This window comes from Aquarana catesbeiana, linkage group LG09 (genome assembly GCF_042186555.1).
Source record: "Aquarana catesbeiana isolate 2022-GZ linkage group LG09, ASM4218655v1, whole genome shotgun sequence".
In the NCBI taxonomy this organism is placed as follows: Eukaryota; Metazoa; Chordata; class Amphibia; order Anura; family Ranidae; genus Aquarana; species Aquarana catesbeiana.
Window position 1 is genome coordinate 71,941,941 of NC_133332.1, and position 22,480 is coordinate 71,964,420.

Consider the following 22,480-nt stretch of genomic DNA (forward strand, 5'->3'; position numbering starts at 1 on the left):
AGCATTGTTCAATGAGACTACAGGCAGTACTTATGACTAGTTCTTTGCCTTTTTGGGCATAACTTCTAGAGTTCAGTTCCTTTTTAAAATGTCCAGTGTATATCACTTGATTTAACACAGTAGGTTCTCCGAGGAACCATAAGGAAAAAAAGAGAGACATACAAATACAGGAGAACATCTGATGGTAAAGTGACTGATTTTTCACAGATTGAAAGAATACACTAGGAAAGAATCATATTCTCTCCTTGGGATATACAACCTTGGGAGTTGACATATAGACTGTGTCTGTCTCCATCCTAACCTTTGTCTGAACAGGGTGGCATGTGATTTCAGTTGTGGTGTTCCAGATCCCTTACCCTCTAGTCTAGGTCATGTTTTAATGAATGAAAAGTGGGGATAAGCAAAGCAATTTCTCTCCAATTTCTTGTTGCCAAAATTTCACCTAAGTGTAAGCTTCAATTTGTTCATTGAGCTGTTTAGTTAAAATTTCATGGTAGTTTATTTTAATCGATTAAGAGTTCTTTGTACTGGTGTTTTTTTCCTTGCATGTGATTGTAAATCATGTACTGTTGCTTTAAATTATTTTCAATATCTGTCTTTTGTTTTTCTGTAAAAAAACAAAAACGTTTGACGCAGGAACAGGTTTAGGATAGGTTAAGGGAGATGCTGTAATCCAAGTGATAGTAAAGGCTTGTTTTTATTTTTTTTTTTCGAATAACAAACATCTTATACTTACCTGCTCTGTGTAAATGTTTTGCACAGAGCAACCTGGATCTTGATCTTCTCAGGTCTCCTGGCGGCACTCCAGGCCCCTCCCTCCTGCTGAATGCCCCCACAGAAAGTAGCTTGCTATGGGGGCATCCGAGTAGGTGTGCTCCCGAGCTGCTCTGCTCTGCATGTTCATTTACACAGAGTTGTTGCTTGACTCTGCCCCCTCTCTCTCCTCATTGGCTCACTGGCTGTGATTGACAGCCAATGGCTACTTGCTGCTGCCTCAGCCAATGAGAAGTAAGAGTTGCCGGAGAGTCGAAGCTGTCATGCACATTGTAGGATCACGATGGGGCTCAGGCAAGTATTAGGGAGGACTGATGGCTGCTACACAGAGAAGGTTAAAAACATTCAGCCTTTACAACCACTTTAAAGCAGATCTTCACCCTCTTAATAAAGTTCTCTCCACTCCACCCCTCCTCCTATCCTGTGCATAGAAAGTGCTTTTTTTGTTTTTAATCTTTTTTTAAGAAAAGTATTTGGCCTCGTCCCCATGCATGTCACTCACCTAGGCGTAGTACGTGCACAGTGCCCGATGTGGCTTCCGGGAAATGCATGTCACATATCTAAGAAGGCATAGTGTTTATTTCATAAAGGAAGCGGGGGCGGGGGGGCAGGCCAAGTGGTATGTCATCGGGAGTCCTGCCCGCTAAACCCAGAAGAGCCAGCGGGCCTCTCAATGACGTCCAAAACAACATAGCAGTGTGGGACTGATCAGTGGCAGAGGATCAAAGAATCTCAGCAGGGCAACACTGGATCTGCTAAGTGGATGAGAGTCTAAAATTTGCAGAACCCACCTCCCGGTAAGTAGGGGTAAAAAGAAAAACTAAAACAGGGGAAGGGGTTGGTTTGGGTGAAGAGACGCTTTAAAAACCACCTTAACAATGCCTTCCCCATCGCTTCTAGTGAATTTAGCCAATATGCCAGAATTTCTCAGGAAATCTTTTTTTGGGAATTTTAGGGAAATGAAAACATTTGATTTCACTCATTATTAAGGAACAGAATTTTTCCCCATCAGTATGATTACAAAAGTTCAATTTTCATAGGCTAGTTTCCATTATCGATATGTAAAAATGATTTGTAGTAGAGGAGCTGCAGCAAATCGTTGGCTGTTTAAATGTAGCCAGGATCTGATTTACAAAAAGCCAAAAATCTATTTTGGCCAGTAAAGCTATGGCAAAATGTTACTTTAAGTGATAGAATTACAAATATCATTAATCATTAAAGCCCAAATAATGTTTCTATATTTATTACTGTAATGCAGTCACGCTTCAGATACAGTGATAAATATGTGATTTGTGAAGTGCTCAAAAACTTGTGAATTTGTGTACTCAAAATTATATTTAATGCTGCTATCTAAATAATAAAATAAATACAATAAATCATACACTATATAAATAATAAAGTGATAGATATCACTGTGAAAAATAAACAAAATAAATCACAGTATTAATCAAAAAAGTTGTAAATCAATACAGGTGTGATGAGCTGAGAACATTTTCTACAAAAATCCACATCCACAAATCCGATGTGATGATACACCGCATGCCTCCACCCTCAATTGGAAAGCAAAAGCAGCTCACCATAAGAATATGACCTCCGCACAAATGGTAAGTCCTTAAGCACTTGAATCACAACCACCAGCTGGCGGATACTATCCAGATCCTCTTAAAGATGGTAACCAGGAAAGTCTCTTATCTCTAAAAGCAGGAGTCCACTTATCAAATGTTTATTTTTCACAGCGCCGTCTACTTTATTATTTATTTAGTGCATGCTTTAAAGATATACTGTATGTGTTTAATATTTTTATTTTTCCTAACTTTGTGCAGCAGCAAGGAATAAAATAGTCTGTTTTGGTAGCATGGTACAGAGTTGGACTGCAGGGGTTCAGGTCTCCAGCGATCTGATGGCCCTTGCTCAGTGCTCCAATCAACAGTGCTGCACATGGTGCATGCTGCTAACAAAGGCAATTTTAAGGACTCGTTAGAATGGACGTTCATGACCATACTCCACCAGATCAGAGTATTTCTGTAGTGGGTACGGCCATGTGTTTGCAATCAGCTGCAGACCAGAAGCCTGTACAAATCAATGACTGGCTGACACTGTCCATGGTCAGGGCCTCGCCTGGAAATAATGGGGCGCCGTACAGCCTACCTGACAGGGTCCCTCACAGCCACCTGACTGGCACCCCCCCAACTCAGCATCTCACCATGCACTCTCCATCACTCCATACTCCTATTGTGTGTGGTAGCTTTCCTATCTGCTGTCCCTTGTACTTTCTCCTATGGTTCCTTGCCTTGAATGTATGTGCTGTGCACGACAGTACATGGACACATACCCATATAGGCAGGTACAGTCTGCTGTCTCCACTGCAGGTGGCACTCAACTGCAGCAGAGGGAGAGGAATTCATGAGGAACATGGTCCCTCTATGGTTTTCTGAGTCACTGGGGCATTTATCCAATTGGATGCTGGCTGCCCATGTAACTCTGGTTGTCATCTTGGGTGTGGCAAAGTCTATTTAAGACATGTGGGTAGTGTAGGGATAGGTCACCCATCTGTCAGAGACAGTATTAGCGGCAGGGAAGGGTTACAGATGAGAAGGGAAAGCTTAGGGCTTGCAAACTCTTTGGAAATCTTCCCGTTTGGGTACAAGATGGCCAGGCCGCATGCTGCCCCTCAAGGCAGACACTGTCAATTTGGCTGATACCTGCTCCACAGCATGCAGTTGTCATTTGTGAGTGTTCCTGGTTGGGCCCTCTCCCACCTAGTTTTGAACTGTTTTGCCTTTACTACAATACAATACAAGTTCTACTAATTGCACCTGGACTGTGTGTGTGTTATTGTTGTCGCACCACACTGCACCCACCTACACCCGGTTCACACCATGCTTGCTCTCACTAGTAGGCTACAAATCTGGGCTAATCTAGGGGGATTTGAACCTGCACCGTTTTTTCCCCCCGCCCCTGTATTTAGGACCAGCCTGCTGGGCCTTCCTGCTGACCCAATGGGGGGCCCGGTACAGGAGTGTAGGCAGATGCCTACTTGGGAAGCACCTACTTTACCCAGTTCTACCTCATGTTCTATTTCTGCACTGTGTTTACTGAGTACATGTGGTTGTGTGTTTTGTCTGTCAGTCCTCCCAGAGGTCAGGAAGGGGTTAATTTGCAAGCTTAACCCCCTCCCTAGCCCCACATGCAGGGACTGACAACACGGCAAAGGGTATCCTATATACCTAGCCTGGAGGTTACAGAAGAGTAGAGTTGAGAGAGTGAGAGGCCTCAAGAGTGGAGAAGCTTGGGAACATGTAAAGAGATGATCAGTCATCAGTTGCTAGGACGCTGGCAGTCCTAGCAACAGATTGCTTCAAAGAAGATTGAGGAATGGGGAAGAGCTACAGACAGCACCCCTGCTGACAGGAATCCTCACTGGGTGCAGGGTGTGAGAGCACACATTGCATCCATTGTGGATGCTTACACTGACTGCAGCCCAGTGACAGAACTTGTTCCAGGACTCCAGCCCAGATTTGCAGAACCTTGAGACTTACTTGCAATTTTAGGACGGTCCCGCAGAATCCGGGACGGTTTGGAGGTATGCCTATGGCCAGTTTGGGTCTGCTGTCCACAATCAGGGCCTCCATTACAAATAATGGATCCCTGTACAACCAAACAGCTCCCCACCCATTACCCCTGTATCTACACCCAGCCTACATGCCCCCCCCCCAATGACCTGATGGGGCCTGGTACTGGAGTACTGCCTGTACACCCCTATCAGCTACCATGCCCACAGCTGTTTGTATGTGATTGCTCAAGAAGCCATTGCATGCGACTAGGGACAGTTAAGCGGCCCAGTATACAGACTGTTTGTTTGCAGCCAGGGCCACTCATCTGTCCCTAACTGTAGGTAATTGCTCTATGTGGTGTTACACACAGAGCCTTTCAGGCTGTCATTGGATTGTACAGGCAGCTAAATGTAAATACCTGGTCGTACCCGCCACAGCATTACGCTGATCTGGGCAGTGTATGGCCATTAACAGCCGTGTGAATGAGCCCTGTGAGGAAGGGAAAAAAAACAACATACTTATAAAAGTATACAGTATTTAACATTTCCAGTGACATCATGGCCTCTGCAAGAGTATAGGGACACAGTGGGGTTACCTACCACCTGATGATTGGACAATGAAGGAGCAGCAACAGACTAGCTAGTCATCAGCTCTGCTCACTTAGCTCTCTTCTCCTGTTTGCATGTTGCTCTGTTAGCACATGTGCATGTAGCCGAGCCTAAAGGGCTCCTAGAGCTACCACTTGCTAGTCCACTATGTTATCCTGATCTGCATATTGTTTCCAGGTCAATATCCTAAACTATTGAAGCCTTTGGATAATAAGGCAACTAGCAAGAGGGCTGGGGGATGAGCAAAATCTGTTGCCTCCCATGTAACACATATGCGCGGCAGCAAGGAGGGTGAGCTTTAACGCCTACACACCACACATATGCATCAATGGGTGGCCAAGGCTTCTATGCTGAGAGCGCACTCACTTCGCACCTCCAACACAATGACTGAGCTGTTAAAGACAGCTCTTGGTCTCTAGCAGTGATCAAAATCAGCACTGGTCCTTCTACCACTGGAGTGATCTGCATGCAAATATAGACTGCCTAGGAATGCCCACTTCTTCATATATGCATACATCCACCCATTAAGACATTTTGATATTTGCACAACTGCTCCCAAGAGCCAGCCCGCTGCTTGCATCAGAGCTGAGGGCTCTTAAGTACTGGGGCTTTGATGTTTTCAGGAATCTATGTACAGCACCCTGCCAGACCCCCCACCAGCCATTATCTACCTGCATTGCATAGTGAAACACAAAGATCCAGTGGTGATGTCACTGGATCTAGAAAAAGGTGATAATGAAAAGGTTTTCTTTAAAAAGTTCATTAGCATAGGGGTGGGGAGAGAGGGAGTAACTAGGGAAGGCAAATGGCAGCAATTTAAAATTAAGCTTCAACAAAAGTGATTTAGGTGCAAGCAGTTAGGTGATGCTTAAACCTAAGCCCACTTTCTGTCTTGCAACTATTCTACTGCAATGTTCAAAACAGTCAAGCATATGTGTGCAGGGGTGGCCCGTCCATTAGAGGCGCAGGGGTGCCGTCCCACTTTCCATCCGTCCGCCCCCCCTAATCTACATTCGGGGCACCGGATGCATGCATTCCAATGGGGGGGTGTTTTCTTTTTAAGCACGTGATTAGAGCCAGAGGCTCTAATAGGCTTAAAAAGGGTGGGCTCGGGGCGCAGTGTGACAATTTTCACACTGAATCTCCTCCAAGCAGGAAGAGGGTCATGAGTCCTGTTTCCTGCTTGGCCAAAACGACAAGCGATCCTATTCGACCACAATGAGGAGAGAGGAGGAGGGAGGAGACGTGGAGGCCACCGGAGGAGATGCAGGGGAAGAATCCACCGCCCAGAGGGAAGTGCTGCCTGGGAGTAAGTGCAGAGCTCATTGACCGACCTACTGGCAAGGGTGAGGTGCATTGTTTGCTGCCCCCCAAATATACCACCAGCCGCCATTGTATGTGTATGTCAATGGAGAGCTGATTGTAAGGGTCAACACAACTGCCACTGCACCCAACACTCATTACGGGCTGGTTCACACTGGAGCATTTTGACATGCAATTTGACATGTCAAATCGCATATCAAATCTGCGGCAACTGCCGTCAATGACACTGCCCTAATCGTAGCAGGGGTGGCCACGCAGAGGGTAGCGGCGGGTCCCGCGTCCAGCCCACAGGTTGTGGGTATTCCACCCACCATGTCCGGTAAGGAAGCGCAACTGAGGGATTTGTTGGGGGGACTGCGGGACCTAGTGCAACGTTTCGCTGGGGGGAACGTGGGGACAACCCCGCAAGTGTCACCATGGGTCCAGTCGGCTAGCAGAGGAGAGTCGGACGTTTCTGGTACAGGGCCCAGTGGGGTACCCTCTCCCCCTTCCCTCCCATTGGTTACAGCAGTTTCCCCTTCCACCACGGGGTCAGTCGTATCCCCAACAGCACAAGGGGCTGCAGTTGTGGGGTCAGGGGCCAAGGCCGGCTCATCGCAATAGGCCCTGAGAAAGGTAAATACGGTGCGGCTGGCTGATGCTGCAAAATGTGAGGTCTATGTGTGTTTTGAAGGGCTGTTAGAGGCCCATTTGAAACAGGACGTCCAGGAAAAGATCTGCAAAGTACGTAGAGATCTTCTCACTGCTGCCACTTGAAAAATTTTGCCTAGATAGGGTTAAGCCCGATGACACTAAGAAGGAAAATTAGGAAAGGCGGTGGTACAGGTTGATCCCTCAGACTTTCGCCAGTTGGCTGCAGGCATTTGCCATTATGGCTAGCGTCATATTGGAGAAGAACTCTGAACACTGTTCAGCGCTCTTTTGTTACGGTGGGTGAGGCTCATAGAGTCTATGAACAGTTTTGGCGGTGCGTCCATCCCTGCGGTGGGACCACAAGGACCCACAAGCCTCTAGATGCGGCTCATGTCCTCAGGGCGGGCCCCAAACCAGTTTTGTCTAGGAGGGGTCGTGGTTCAGCTTCCCCTGGACAACCGGGCAGCAAGAAGTGGGGTCTCTGTTGGCAGTACAACGAGGGATCTTGTAAGTTTGGGGGTTCCTGCCATTTTAAACACGAGTGCGGTGGTGACCATCCAGGGTCCCGTTGTTTTAAAAAAGGTAAGGGCTGGTCCGGAGAGTCTGCAAATAAGATGGAGGACGCCAGTGAAGGGGGAAAGGATGCAACCTTTCCTAAATAGATATCCAGACAGAGAGACTGTGCGGGAACTGAGGGGGGGGGTTTTGGAGGGCTTAAGGATCCCGTGTTCATTGATTACGGTTCCGCCTATGGCATTTGCTTTCCGCGTTACAGCATCCGGGGGGTAGTGACGGAGAAACTGGCTAAGGAAGTGACATTTGGTCGCATGGGAGGGCCGTTTGAGGTTAAGCCACTGCCGGATTTGGTGATTTCACTGCTGGGGGTGGTGCCTAAGAAGGAACCAAACAAATTTAGCCTTATACACCACCTGTCTTTCCCAAGGAAGGTTTGGTCAACGACGCCATAGATCCGGAGGCGTGTATGGTTTTGTACACTTCTTTTGAAGCGGCGGCTGGCTGGGTTTGCAGGTACGGGAAGGGGGCTCTGATGTCAAAAGTGAACATCTAATCTGCTTTTCGGTTACTCCCTGTTCACCCGGACAGTTTCCGACTTCTGGGGTGCTGTTGGCAAAACAGTTTCTACATAGATCGCTGCTTGCCCATGGGCTGCTCAGTTTCCTGTGCTCTGTTTGAGAAGTTCAGTTCTTTTGTGGAATGGGTGGTCTTTGATGTATCGGGGGTGAATCCTGTCATCCATTATTTGGATGATTTCCTTTGCATGGGGCCTCCCTCGTCGAAGATGTGTGCAATACTCTTGTCTACGTTGCAGCACATTGCAGGCAGGTTCTGTATTCCATTGACTGCGGACAAGACAGAGGGCCCGACTACCATGTTAAGTTTCTTGGGAATAGTCCTCAACTCGGACGCCATGGAGTGTCGTCTGCCAGAGGATAAATTGGTGGCCCTCAAGACGAAGATACGTGGGATTTTTTGACTCCGCAAGATTGAGCTGCGGATGCTATGATCCCTGTTAGGTAAGCTGAATTTTGCATGCCGCATTATTCTCATGGGCACGGTCTTTTTCTGACAGGTGTCGGCTGCCATAGCGGGGGTTACATCTCCTACACATTTTATCCAGCGCAAGCGGGAGCATAGGGAGGATTTGAGGGTTTGGCACTAATTTCTGGAGCACTATAATGGACGATCGATATGGATGTCAGGGCCGGTGAGTAATTTTGACCTGGAGCTGTTTACGGATGCAGCTGGGTCTTCAGGCTATGGGGCCATGTACCAGGGTCATTGGAGTGTGGAACCTTGGATGCGTTCCTGGATAGACGCGGGTTTGATTGGTAACATGGTGCTCCTGGCTTTTTCGTATTGGCCTTGGAAATATGGGACGAGTCGTTTCAAAACTTGAAAATCCATTTGAATTGCGACAACATGGGAGTGGTTCAAGTTATTAACCGCATCTCAGCATCGTCACAACCCGTCATCAAGCTGTTGCGGCATATGGTGTTACGCTGCCTTTAGTTAAACATATATTTGTATGCTGTGCACCTCCCGGGGGTAGACAGTATGGTAGCTGACGCCTTGTCTCGGTTTCAGCGGGACAGGTTTCGGAAACTTGCACCAGCCGCAGCGAAAACAGGGGTCCCTTGTCCCAGGTGGCTGTGGGGGATTGCCTTGGAGTCGTCGGGGATGGATCTGAAGGTCAGAGAGTGAGGCTACGTGGACGACCTACTCCAAGGTATGGCGGCAATGGATGGAGGTGTTACGTTTAGCTGGGGTGGACAGGGAGATTCGGAAGTATGGTTGGTGGTTCTGTATTTTGTTTCTAGGAATATGGAACAAGGAGTGTCGGTGTCTGCTCTGGAGCAGAAACTGGCAGGTATGGCGTTTTTCTTTAAGTTACAGGGTGGGGTGGATTTTACAAAGGATTTTTGGGTTAGACAGGTGGTAAAAGAATATCGGAAGTCACATAAGCGCAAGGACACTAGGTGGCCCGTGTCCTTTAGTAATTTACAGGCCATTTTTGAGGGATTGGGCTCACTATGTTCCTCCGTATACGAGGTTGCCTTATTCAAGGCGGATTTTTCCCTGGCATTTTTTGGGGCGTTCCGGATCATTAAGCTGGTCAACCCATCTCATAAGGTCCCGGGGGGGAATATTGGTTCAAGATATGCTCTGTAATTGCAAGTTTTGCTACGCAGGTCAAAAACAGACCAGTCGGGCAAGGGTGTGAGGGTGCAACTGTTTACGCTGCCAGGTTCCCTGGTCTGACCGGTAAGGGTGGTGCGGGTGTTTATGGATAGGCGCCCGGTCGTTGAGGGTCCGTTTCTAATACATGGGGATGGGTCTCTGCTGTCCAGGTTACAGTTCCTAGTCATCTTCAGGAAGGGGCTTAGGGCAGCGGGCTTGGAAGAAAAACAGTATGCTTTGCACTCCTTCCTCAACGGGGCGGCCACTGAGGCCGCTCGGTGCGGGCTGGACGAGGCGGCTGTTAGGCGGATTGGCAGATGGGACTCCAAGATATTCCATTCTTACATTCGCCCACATTTGTTGGTGGACTGAGCATTTAATCAAAGGGGAGGTGTCCTACGGACGGCTGGTTATAGTGTGGTTCTTGTCATGTTGGGTGAGTATTCCTGGGGAGATTGATTTTATCTAGTGGTTTGTTCTTTTCTTTCAAATGGCGCATGCTGTGGTCAGTTGTCCGAATCAACAAAATTCGCATAAAGGTTAATAAAGTGGTGGGGCGCTTTTTTATTCGGAATGGTGGCATGGTTATCTGCCATTTGGAATTAGTGCCTGATACTGGGCTGTACCTGAGAGGGGATGGAGTCCATTTATCTGCAGTGGGAATAGATTTATGGTCCCTGGGAGTACAGGACGGAATTCAAAGGGCATTGCGGGTGTGGAGGGGCCTGCAAGGGTAAGGTGTCACCCTTTTGGGCGGTGGTTGGTCTTTTGACAGTGTAAGAAAATACTTTAGAGATGGAAGTGTGGGGGACTCATCGGTGGTATGTGCCCCTCTGGTGTATTAAATAGGTTAACTGGAATATGGTAATAGTTGCACTGCGGGTAGTGGCGGTTGTCTCCAAGCTGGTGTTCATGGCTGGAAGCCTATTATGGTAAAAGGGCCCGCAGTGCAGAAGTGGAATAGTATTAGATTTCTGGGTGCTGTAAAAAGACCAAATCAGGCTGAAAATTATGTTGTTTCAGATGTTTATGGGAAAATAATGTTAATTTTAATAAGTGTTTTGTTAATAAAGAAGGCTGCTATGGCCATTTGTACTCCATTTCAGGTGTGGTCTCAATAACTGGAATTAATATTAAGGGGTAGGCTGAGTACGATGGTCGGGCAGACATAGAAGGTTGGTAACATCTGATCAAGGCTAAACTGTGCAGAGAACAGCTAAAGAAAGTCTACGGCCACCCATGTACCCCTACATGGGACTCTTCAAACATGTCTTTTACAAGAGGGAGGACTGGGAACATTCATCTTGGGGCACTGATACAATTGAGTGGCCCTGCTGGCTTATAAAATGATAACACATTTCCCCCACAGCTATTACCTTTTGCCCCCCCCTTCTAGATTGTAAGCTCTAACGAGCAGGGCCCTCTGATCCCTCCTGTATTGAATTGTATTGTTACTGTACTGTCTGTCCCCATGTTGTAAAGCGATGCGCAAACTGTTGGCGCTATATAAATCCTGTATAATAATAATAATAATAACACGCAAAGTGCTCCCTGGTGCCACGGTGATTGGCAGGTATGTTAAAAGGTGGATGGTTCTAAATTATATAGATTATCGTGACATTTTCCAGCATCGGCTTGTTTTGTGGCTCTTGGTGACATGAAATCTCAGAACTCGAAAGGAAGTTGGTGCTGGAAGACTTTCCTCTGTCTTAACCACTAAAGCCCCGGACCATTTGGCTGGCCAAAAATCAGAGCACTTTTTGCGATTTGGCACTGCGATGCTTTAACTGACAATTGTGCGGTCGTGCGACGTGGCTCCCAAACAAAACTGACGTCCTTTTTTCCCCACAAATAGAGCTTTCTTTTGGTGGTATTTGATCACCTCTGTGGTTTTTATTTTTTGCGCTATAAACAAAAAAAGAGTGACAATTTTGAAAAAAAAAAGCAATATTTTTTACTTTTTGCTATAAGAAATATCCCCCCAAAAAATTTTTTTTCCTCAGTTTAGGCCGATACGTATTCTTCTACATATTTTTGGTAAAAAAATCGTAATAAGCGTTTATTGATTGGTCTGCGCAAAAGTTATAGCGTCTACAAAATAGGGGATAGTTTTATGGCATTTTTATTAATAATTTTTTTTTTTTTACTAGTAATGGCGGCGATCAGCGATTTTTATCGTGCCTGCGACATTATGGCGGACAAATCGAACACTTTTGGCGCTAGCTTGGGACCATTCACATTTATACAGCGATCATTGCGTTTAAAAATGCATTGATTACTGTGTAAGTGTGACTGGCAGTGAAGGGGTTAACCAGGAGGGGGCGCTGCAGGGGTTAAGTGTGTCCTAGGGATGTGTTCTAACTGTGGGGGGGGGCTATGTGTGACACATCACTGATCACCGCTCCCGATTACAGGGAGCTGTGATCAGTGACAGTGTCACTAGGCAGAACGGGGAAATGCTTGTTTACATTAGCATTTCCCCGTTCTTCAGCTCTGTGAGAAGATCACAGGTGTCTCCGCAGACATCGAGTCCGCGGGATCCGCGATCACTCTCACGGAGCTTGCGGCAGGTTTGCGCGCGTGGCGTCGGCAGCGCGCATGCGACCACATGGCGGCAAATTCAAAGGGACGTACAGGTACGCCATTTGCGCAGCCGTGCCATTCTGCCGAAGTATATGTACATGTGAAGGTCGGCAAGCAGTTAAGCTGACCAAACACTAGTAGAATTTCTTTTGAAAACTTCTGCTATAGGAGCGTTTGTGTGATTTTCAAGTCGTTAGTGGGGTCAATTCAGCTTTCGTTTTTCGTCTTTTCAAGAAAATTTTAAGCAGTAGAAGGAATTTTTTTTTTTTAAGCAAACAAATTTCTAACAGTGTATGTGTTTTTTTTATTTAAATGACATTCAAATGCACTTGAGAATTCTAGTACAATTGTTTGTAAGAAAGTTTTTACAAAACTCTACAAGTGTATGGCCAGCTTTATGCTGTTATCCCAGGTCTAAATGAGGAGAAGGTAGCTAGTCGATGTTCCTCATGTATCACCAATTGCGGGTCCTGCTTTGGTCCGTACCTGAATGGTGAAGTATGCTTGAAAGGGGGGGAGCAGACTGGAGGTCCATCGTGTCCTCCATGCTTCCCTCAAACATTAAAGCGGTCTTCTAATTCCATGATGAGTCATATGTGTGCAGTACCCGAGATATATAGTTCCTCCTTAAACCTCTTTGTGTCATGTTCTACACACTTGTACTGTGGTATTTGTTGCATTCAGAGTGGGCAGGCTGAGCCACTGTCCACTCCACCAGTCAGCGTACCTCTGTTACTTCAATCCTAGAGAATAGAATAGGGTCCCACCAAGCACCTAGTGTGGTCCTCATGTGTGCTGTCAGTTAACTCTCCTCTTTCCATACCAAGTGATCGGGCATAGATCTTTGTAATGCTAGTCCACTCCTGGTGACCAACGAAGATGGATAGCTAGGGAGGGAGTCCAAGCATTGACCCCTTCGCTACTGGAGAACCTGTCACCTAATAGGTACCATGCCAATGACTGGTTGCTGTTTCTCTTCCTAGTCAATCATGAACCTTTACTGTAGTGTTGTTGCATATATCCCACCTTATGGTTATAGACCCAAGTTCTTTAGTAGTATGCTTAGACCTCACATGCACCCCTTGAATAATTTCAGACCAGGCTCTGAACAGCTGAATCAACGTTTACTGTAAACTTGGCAACATGTATAACATGTAACAACATTTTGTTCCTAGCTGTGGCTGACGCAGGTTACCTGCACAGGTAGAGGAAAGTCCAAACTTGGCAGTGCTCTGACAGAGAAGTTCATGTTGCAGGGTTCTCCTGGAGATTGCAGACAGACCACAGGTCCCAGCAGGTCTTTAGCGTAGATTGTGTTCCCAAGTGTTACCCAGAACCCTCCTAGGATCCAGACCTCTTCCCTTTTAAATGACATAAGAGGCAGGCTGGACCAGTGTTGCCAACCTACCAGATTGAAATTTACTGACACAACACCCAACATTTACTGACACAGCCAAGTTTTTACTGGCATTTCCAGAAGTTACAAAATTATAGCTTTAAGTGCAAATTACAGTATTTAGGCTACAAACAAATACAGTATGCAATTAGCAATGTGATATAAGGTAGATAATAAGGCAAAAAACATATTTCTTATGTTATTTTCAATATTGTAAGTAAGTAGCTCAGGAACAGGACTCAGGAGGACAAGAAATTAGAATGGGCGGCACACACATAAAATTGACTACAGTAACACTGACAGCGATGTATAGCAGCACAGATGATGATGATGATGAGACCTCACTGACACAACACATCACCTCCTGAGTCACAGTGACAGTCTCTCTTCAAACCAAGTGGTCCCTCCAGTCCACTCCAATCTGAACAGCAATGACAGTCCCAGTCCCAGCCCGCCTTGCTCCCATACTGCAGACCCGCAACGAGGCTCAGGCCGCTCTGCTTGGCTCCATTGCACCATAACATCACACGACATGCTCAGGTACCGCCTCCGCCAGAGCCACCCAATCACTCTAGCAGGCACTCGGATGGTCTCAGCTGGCTCCGGACAAAGCCGAGCATCACAGCCAAATTTTTTATTGGCAACCTTTTACTTTTACTGCAATTTACTGGCAGGAGAAAATTGCCTGTTTTTTACTGGCTGCCAGTAAAAATACTGACGGTTGGCAACACTGGGCTGGACCACAGCGAAAGTCTGAAAACGTACCGAGGAAAGGTGTCAAAAACATTAACCCCTTCCCTCTGACCTGGGCAGCCGGATGCTGACTATGTGTACAATAGGCTACTTACCTACATGTCCACTGAGGACCACCAGCCCAATACAGGTTATTAGTCCTTATCAGTCCTCCCTGGTGTTTTCACAAAAAGGGCGTTGCTTCTCTGAAATAGCGTTGTGATCATGACTAGTTTAAATAGTTACCGAATACCCAATTACCTTATAATTATGGATTTGGCACTGGGTCTGTGATACATGTAATTGTTGGCACTGGGTCGACCCCCTCTATAATCTTTAGCTTGGATAGTTGTTAGTGGAGGTTTTCCTCATATTTGCATTCAATATATTGTGAAACATCTATCAGTGTTCTTTAAAAGGCAACAGTGTTTAAGACAAGCATTCATATCTACAACAGTTCTTTAAAAGCGGGAGAATATGGATGAAAAATGAATGTAGTTATGGTCCCTTTGTTGTGAATGATTGTGCATCCAGTTAGCTGTAATAATGCCAAGTACACTTATCAATGTCTGTCCAGCGTGGGGATGAATTTCTTTCTTGCCAGTGACTAGATAAAACAAAGCATCTGTTACTATGTGATCTATTTTGGTTGTATTATAAAGACAATGAAAATGTATTTCATTTGGAATGTGGTTTTAAATGGATCAGTTAAAAGCTATCAGGGAACAAATTAAATTAGTTGGTATGCAAGTTTGAAATAGTATAGGAGTTAGGCAAGCAGTGAATTAACATAGAACACCAACCAATGTTTGTTTTTTGGATAGTGTGGGGAAGAGTTATGCCGCGTACACACGAGCGGAGTTTTCGACCGGACTGGTCCGACGGTCTATCCGACGGACGTTCGGCGGACTTCCGACGGACTTTCCAAACAAACGGACCCGTGCACACACGACCGGACTTTCTGATAGAATAGGTCCAACGGTCTTCCTGATGGACTTTCAACGGAGTTACGGCGGACTTCCGGTCTTGCCCACATACGTTCATTTTGAGCGTGATGAAGTGAATCTCACCGCTTTTATCAGCGAGATTAACACCTTGGGTGCCCCGTCGCAGAGCATACCAGGCCCTCAGGTCTAGTATGGATTTTAAGGGGAACCCCCTATGCCGAAAAAGACGGCGTGGGGGCCCCCCCAAAATCCATACCAAACCCTTATCCGAGCACGCAGCCCAGCCGATCAGGAAAGGGGGTGGGGATGAGCGAGCACCTTGTCCCCATGTTGATGAGGACAAGGGCCTCTTCCTTGGGAGAAGAAGCGGAGAAGAGGCCGGAGAGCAGGAGAAGAACCGGACACCGGGAGAAGAGGCTGGAGAGAGAGGAGAAGTTGGAAGAGACCCCTGGAGCCGGAAGAAGACCCCCGGAGTCGGAAGAAGACCCCCGGAGCTGCCTAATAAATTACTTTAAAAACCTGTGTAGTGTGTTTTTTTATTGACACTTTTTTCCCAGGTGAATGGGTAGGGGTACGATGTACCCCATACTCATTCACATAGGGCGGGGGGCCTGGATCTGGGGGCCCCCTTTATTTAAGGGGGCTCCCGGATTCCGATAAAATGTGTTTTTCCTATTGCAGCGAGCGTGAGATGTATAGTACCCTGCCGAGAACCAGCGCAATAGGATCGCACTGGAAACATTCTCGCGGGCAGGTGCTATAGCTGCCCTTGCGTCGTATTTGGTCCGTTGGACCAGCATACAGACGAACGGGCTTCCCGATAGGAACTGGGTCCAGTGGAGTTCCGGCGGTAAGATTTGAAACATGTTTCGAATCTAAATTCCGTTGAATTTTCGTCCAAAAAGGTCAGTCGGAAGTCCGATGAAGCCCACACACGGTCGGATTGTCCGACGGATTCAGTCCATCGGACCAGTCCGGTCGAAAAGTCCGCTTGTGTGTACAGGGCATTAGAATCAGCCTTTAGCTGGTCATACATTATACAATTTTCTTGTACAATTTTCCTTTAGATTTACCACAACCATATAATTGTCAGCAGGGTATTGAATCATGCGTTGTAAGATTCTTGTATACAGCAGAATACTTTACTTTCATGGAGGAATATCAGAACATGTCTTTATCATGATGGAGATATAAACAGGAAGATAACAACAAACAAGTGCATAGAGAGGAACGCAAACACTTCCTCTTATTACATTACCATAAAATACACATTATTACACTGCAGTGCCACCTGCTGGACAGAAAGGTATAATGTGTATATATATATATATATATATATATATACACACACACACACACACACACACACACACACACACACATATATATACATATATATATATATATATATATATATATATATATATATATATATATATATATCACAATATACAAAGCTATTTGCTGTTGCTTTTCCAACACCCCTTCTCAACAGCATGTGCTTTGTCAAATTATATTCAACTTCTTCCTTGAAATGACTATGACATTCCTTCAACAAAGGCTTGGTGAGTGCATCAGAAGTCATCTCCTCAGATGGGCAGTATTGAATAGGGATGCGCTTTGAGTTCGAGTCGAACCCATGTTCGACTATTCGTCGAATTACGAACGATATGGGCCGTTCGCGCCAAATTCGAGTGGCGCGTCACGGCCCATAATTCACTGCGGCATCGCAGTGCATTGCTGGTTGATGCATGGCCAAGCATGCACTATGACCCGTATGCTTGGCCAATCACAGCGCCGTCTGTACAGAGAGCCGTAATTGGCCAAAGCCAGGGTGGCTTTGGCCAATTATGGCTCAGGGGGTTTAGTACACGCCCCACACTATATAAGGCCGCCTGCACATCGGCCCTGTGTAGTGTGTTCCAGCGTAGAGAGAGAGAGAGAAACAGTGGCATTTGATTTAAGTTAGAGTAGGCAGGCGAGTCAGTTAGCTGCACTTACAGTGTATTGTGTATATATATATATATATATATATATATATATATATACACACACACACAGCACCTAGGATGCATATATATATATATATATATATATATATATATATATATATATATATATATATATACATCCTAGGTGCTGTGTGTGTGTGTGTGTGTGTGTGTGTGTATATATATATATATATATATATATATATATATATATACTGTATTCAATTTAGCTAGATCCGTTCCTGTTATTCTCTTCCTACTGACAGGCAGGCAGGTGTTTTTACAGTATTTACAGCTACCTGAAGAAAATTGCTGGTGTTCTTCTGATCTTATTAGTCCTACTAGCTACAGTATTTACAGTTAGTGTAGTGTGTCCTCTGCACAGTGTGCACCTAAAGCTACCTGAAGAAAATTGGTGGTGTTCTTCTGATCCTATTAGTACCGCAGGCAGCTGCAGCATTTACAAGTTAGTGTAGTGCGTCCTCTGCACAGTGTGCACCTAAAGCTACCTGAAGAAAATCGGTGGTGTTCTTCTGATCCTATTAGTACCACAGGCAGCTGCAGTATTTACAGTTAGTGTAGTGCATCCTCTGCACAATGTGCACCTAAAGCTACCTGAAGACAATTGCTGTTGTTTTTCTGATGCTATTAGTAACGCAGGCAGCTGCAGTATTTACAAGTTAGTGTAGTGCGCCCTCTGCACAGTGTGCACCTAAAGCTACATGAAGACAATTGGTGGTGTTCTTCTGCTCCTATTAATACCACAGGCAGGCAGCTACAGTATTTACAGTTAGTGTACTGAGTTCTCTGCACAGTGTGCACCTAAAGCTACCTGAAGACAATTGCTGTTGTTCTGCTCCTATTAATACCACAGGCAGGCAGCTACAGTATTTACAGTTAGTGTACTGTGTCCTCTGCACAGTGTGCACCTAAAGCTACCTGAATAAAATTGGTGGTGTTCTTCTGATCCTATTAATACCACAGGCAGGCAGCTACAGTATTTACAGTTAGTGTACTGTATCCTTTGCACAGTATGCACCTAAAGCTACCTGAAGACATTTGCTGGTGTTCTCATACTAATATTACTACAGGGAGGCAGTTGATTCTGCTAGCTGCAGTATTAGTATATATACATCCCAGCTTTGTGCAGCTACATCTCACTGCAGGCCATTAGTATGTCTGGAAGGCCAACAAGGAGAGGCAGACAGTCACAAGCCAATAAAAGAGGGCAACCAGGCTCTGTGTCTAGAGGCAACAGTGCTGGACATGAAGACGGTGCATCCTCATCAGCACGTGGCCGTGGGACACGCTTGTTCTTTTCTTTTCGGCAGCTGGCCATGTTGAGCTGCAACATGCGGAAGACTTGGTCAAGTGAATGACCAAGCCATCCTCATCCTCCTCATCCTCTCTCACCCAGGCTCAGGGTACTTTGTCTGGCAAAGCAGCTGCCAACGCGGCCTCTTCCCTCAGCTCAATGGCATCAGTCACTCCTTCCCTAGCCCCACCATGTCCTCCTGAGGAATCCCCTGAACTGTTTGACCACAGTGTTGGGTACATGCTCCAGGAGGATGCCCAGCGTTTTGAAGGCTCCGATGATAGTACTCAGCTAGAGGAAGGCAGTAACGTGAGCCCAGAGAGAGGGGGTGCCCAAGAAGGACAGCAATTTGGCAGTCATGTTCCCCCAGCTGCAGCATACTGCCAGCTTTGCTCCAGTGATGAGGAGGGAGGGGATGATGAGGTCACTGACTCCACGTGGGTGCCTGATAGGAGAGAAGAGGAGGAGGAGGAGGCGGCACATCACCAACGAGGCAGGATGCCCTCCAGGGGCCAGCTTAAGGGCAGCACACCGACTGCATCACACCGCAGAGCTCCGCATGTGCAGGGCGCTGCTGTCTCTGCGCGTTATTCCAAATGTTCTTTGGTGTGGGCCTTTTTTGAGACGAGTGCATCAGATCCCACCACTGCTATTTGCAACATATGTCTCAAGCGTATCTCGCGTGGCCAAAACATCACCCGCTTGGGCACCACATGCTTGACCTGACATATGTTGACCTGCCATGCAGTTCATTGGCAAGCGTACCTAAAAGACCCACACCAAAGAACAAAGAGGACCTCTCCTTGCTCCTCATCAGCTGGGATCTCCAACCCCACGACCCACACCAAAGAACAAAGAGGACCTCTCCTTGCTCCTCATCAGCTGGGATCTCCAACCCCACTATACCTTCAGTCCTCTCTGAGACCTGCACTGAGAGGAATGAAGGTTTAGAATTAGGTGTGTCACAGCCAAGTACTTGGGGGCAATCTGCTATCGGTACACCGACGTCAGATTGTACCAGGCAAATTTCCCTGCCCCAGCTGCTGCACCGCCGAAAGAAGTTCGCTCCCAGCCATCCACATGCCCAGCGGTTGAATGCTAGCTTAGCTAAATTGCTAGCACTTCAACTGCTCCCTTTGCAGTTGATAGACTCTGCCCCCTTCCATGAGTTTGTGGAATGTGCGGTTCCTCAGTGGCAGGTTCCCAAACGCCACTTTTTCTCACGGAAGGCAATTCCGGCTCTCTACCGGCATGTGGAAGGCAATGTCTTGGCCTCGCTGGACAGGGCAACAGCGGTAAGGTGCATATTACCACTGACTCATGGTTCAGCAGGCATGGACAGGGATGTTACCTATCTTTCACCGCGCACTGGGTGACTCTTCTGGCAGCTGGGAAGGATGCAGGACAAGGTGCAGTAGTGTTGGAGGTTGTTCCGCCACCACTCCTCCAAAATTCTACTAGTGGTGATTCTGCCACACCTCTCTCCTCCACCCCCTCCTCTTCTTCTTCCATCATGGCCTCTTCCTGTGCTGATTTGACCTCAGAACCAGCGGTGCTCCGTAGGCGTTCAAGGGGCTGCGCAAGCATGCAGGCAAAAAGATGCCATGCGGTGCTAGAGCCTGTGTGCTTGGAGGACAGGAGCCACACTGGGGCAGAGATTCTGTAAGCTCTGCAGGGGCAGGTTCAGAGGTGGTTGACACCACGCCAGCTTAAGCCAGGTATGGTGGTTTGCGACAATGGCACTAACCTCCTCTCCACCCTCCAACAGGGACAACTGTCCCATGTGCCCTGTTTGGCTTACATCCTTAACTTGGTGGTGCAGTGGTTCTTAGGCAGGTACCTGGGCTTACAGGATGTCCTGAGGCAGGCCAGGAAAGTCTGTGTGCATTTCCGCAGGTCATATAATGCCAGTGCTCGGCTGGCTGACCTCCAAAAGGAATTTAAGCTGCCCAAGAACCGCCTAATCTGTGACATGCCCACCAGGTGGAACTCAACGTTGCCCATGCTGCAGCTTCTGCACGCACAGCAGAGGGCCATCAATGAGTACCTATGCAACTATGGCACCAGGACAGGGTCAGGGGACCTTGTTTTTTTTCCCCACGCCAGTGGACTATGATCAGGGATGCATGCACTGTCCTGTCACCATTTGAGGAGGCCACGAGGATGGTGAGCAGTGACAGTGCATGCATCAGTACCTCTTGTCCACCTGTTGGAGCACACGCTGCGTGGAATAATGGACAGGGCACTTGAGGCAGAACAGAGGGAGGGAGAGGAGGACTTCCTTACCTCTCAAGGCCCCCTTTATCCAGACAGTGTTCCGGCGTGCCCACTGATCACACAGGAAGAGGAGGAGGAGGAGAAGGATTGTGTCAGCATGGAGGTGAAGCCTGGCACTCAGCATCAGCAGCAGTCTTCAAGGGATCATTTACAGTCCCAAGAAACCCATGGACTTGTACGTGGCTGGGAGGAGGTGGCTGCGGATCATGTCGTCCTTAGTGACCCAGAGGACTCCGGACCGAATGCCTCAGCAAACCTACGCTGCATGGCCTCCCTGATCCTGCAAAGCCTGCGGAAGGATCCTTGTATTCGTGGTATCAAGGAGAGGGATAAATACTGGCTGGCAACCCTCCTTGATCCACGTTACAAGGGTAAGGTTGCGGACCTTATCTTGCCGTCACAGAGGGAGCAGAGGATGAAAAATCTTCGGGAGGCCTTGCAGAAAGGTCTGTGCAACGCATTCCCAGAGGCTGGGAGGTTACAAACTCCTGTTTCTGGACAACATGTTGCTGAGGCTTCGTTCAGTCAAAGAAGGAGCGGTGGAGAAGGTGGCCGTCTGACCGATGCGTTCAGACAATTTTTTTAGTCCGCAGCCCCAAGGTATGATCAGTTCCAGCAACCATCGCCAGCGTCTGTATTACATGGTGCAGGAATACCTAGGGGCAAGATCTAACTTGGACACCTTTCCCACCGAAAATCCTCTGGATTACTGGGTCTTGAGGATGGATCAATGGCCAGAGCTTGCACAGTATGCAATTGAGCTACTGGCCTGTCCTGCATCCAGCGTTCTTTCTGAACACACATTCAGTGCTGCTGGAGGCTTTGTAACCGATCACAGGGTGCACCTGTCCACTGACTCGGTTGATTGACTGACCTTCATAAAAATGAATCAGTCTTGGATCACCACCAGCTACCAGGCATCTGATGCTGATGTAACCGAATAATTTTTTTGAAATGTCAGATCCCTTCAAGACTGCCTATGCTTATGCTGAGTGACTATCCTGTTATGCTGAGTGATAGCTTATTAGAACATTTTTGGTTCTGAGCGTCGCCACCAGTGGCTAAGGCCCAATTTTTCAGCCGCTGTTTAACACGGGCGTGTAATTACAATTTTTGATGCAATACGTTGCAGCAGGGCTTGTTCCTGCACTCAACAAGAGAATCTGTGAGGGGTTGCAGTGTTGTGGCACCAGTGCCCAAGGCCCAATTTTTCTGCCCCTGTTCAACAATGGCATGTAATTACAATTCTTGATCTAATATTTCACAGCAGGGCTCGTTCCTGCACCCACCAAGAGTAACTGTGAGGGCTTACAGTGTTGTGGCAACACCAACACCTAAGGCCCCAATTTCTGCAGAGTATATAGGGCAGGCCCCTACTTTCAAACATCCAACTTACAAACGAATCCTACTTGCAAATGGAAGGAGACAACAGGAAGTGAGATGAAATCTACCTCTAGGAAGGGAAATTCTCTCCTGTAAGAGTTAATATGGGAAAAACGTGTCTCCTCTCCACTGATGCTTTATCACCAATCCAAGTTTGACTAAAAACCCCAAATTTTCAAAAAACATTTGTCATTGGGACAGAAAGTGAGGTGAAATCTTCTGAAGAGGTTCACAGACAGCAAAACAAATGTTACAGGGGTAATA

At 47.0% G+C, this 22,480-nt stretch overlaps 1 long non-coding RNA gene across 2 annotated transcripts in view; it reads left to right on the forward strand.

The window, feature by feature from the left end:
* The window catches only part of LOC141107176 (uncharacterized), a 99,229-nt gene that overhangs the window by 59,407 nt on the left and 17,342 nt on the right, over window positions 1-22,480 (forward strand). Inside the window, exon 2 of one of the 2 annotated variants that reach the window (XR_012235805.1) lies at window positions 2,247-2,378. The exons of the other annotated variant lie outside the window; for it this stretch is intronic. This is a non-coding gene — a long non-coding RNA (uncharacterized lncRNA). The remainder of the gene's footprint in view (window positions 1-2,246; window positions 2,379-22,480) is intronic. 2 annotated transcript variants of the gene reach the window in all.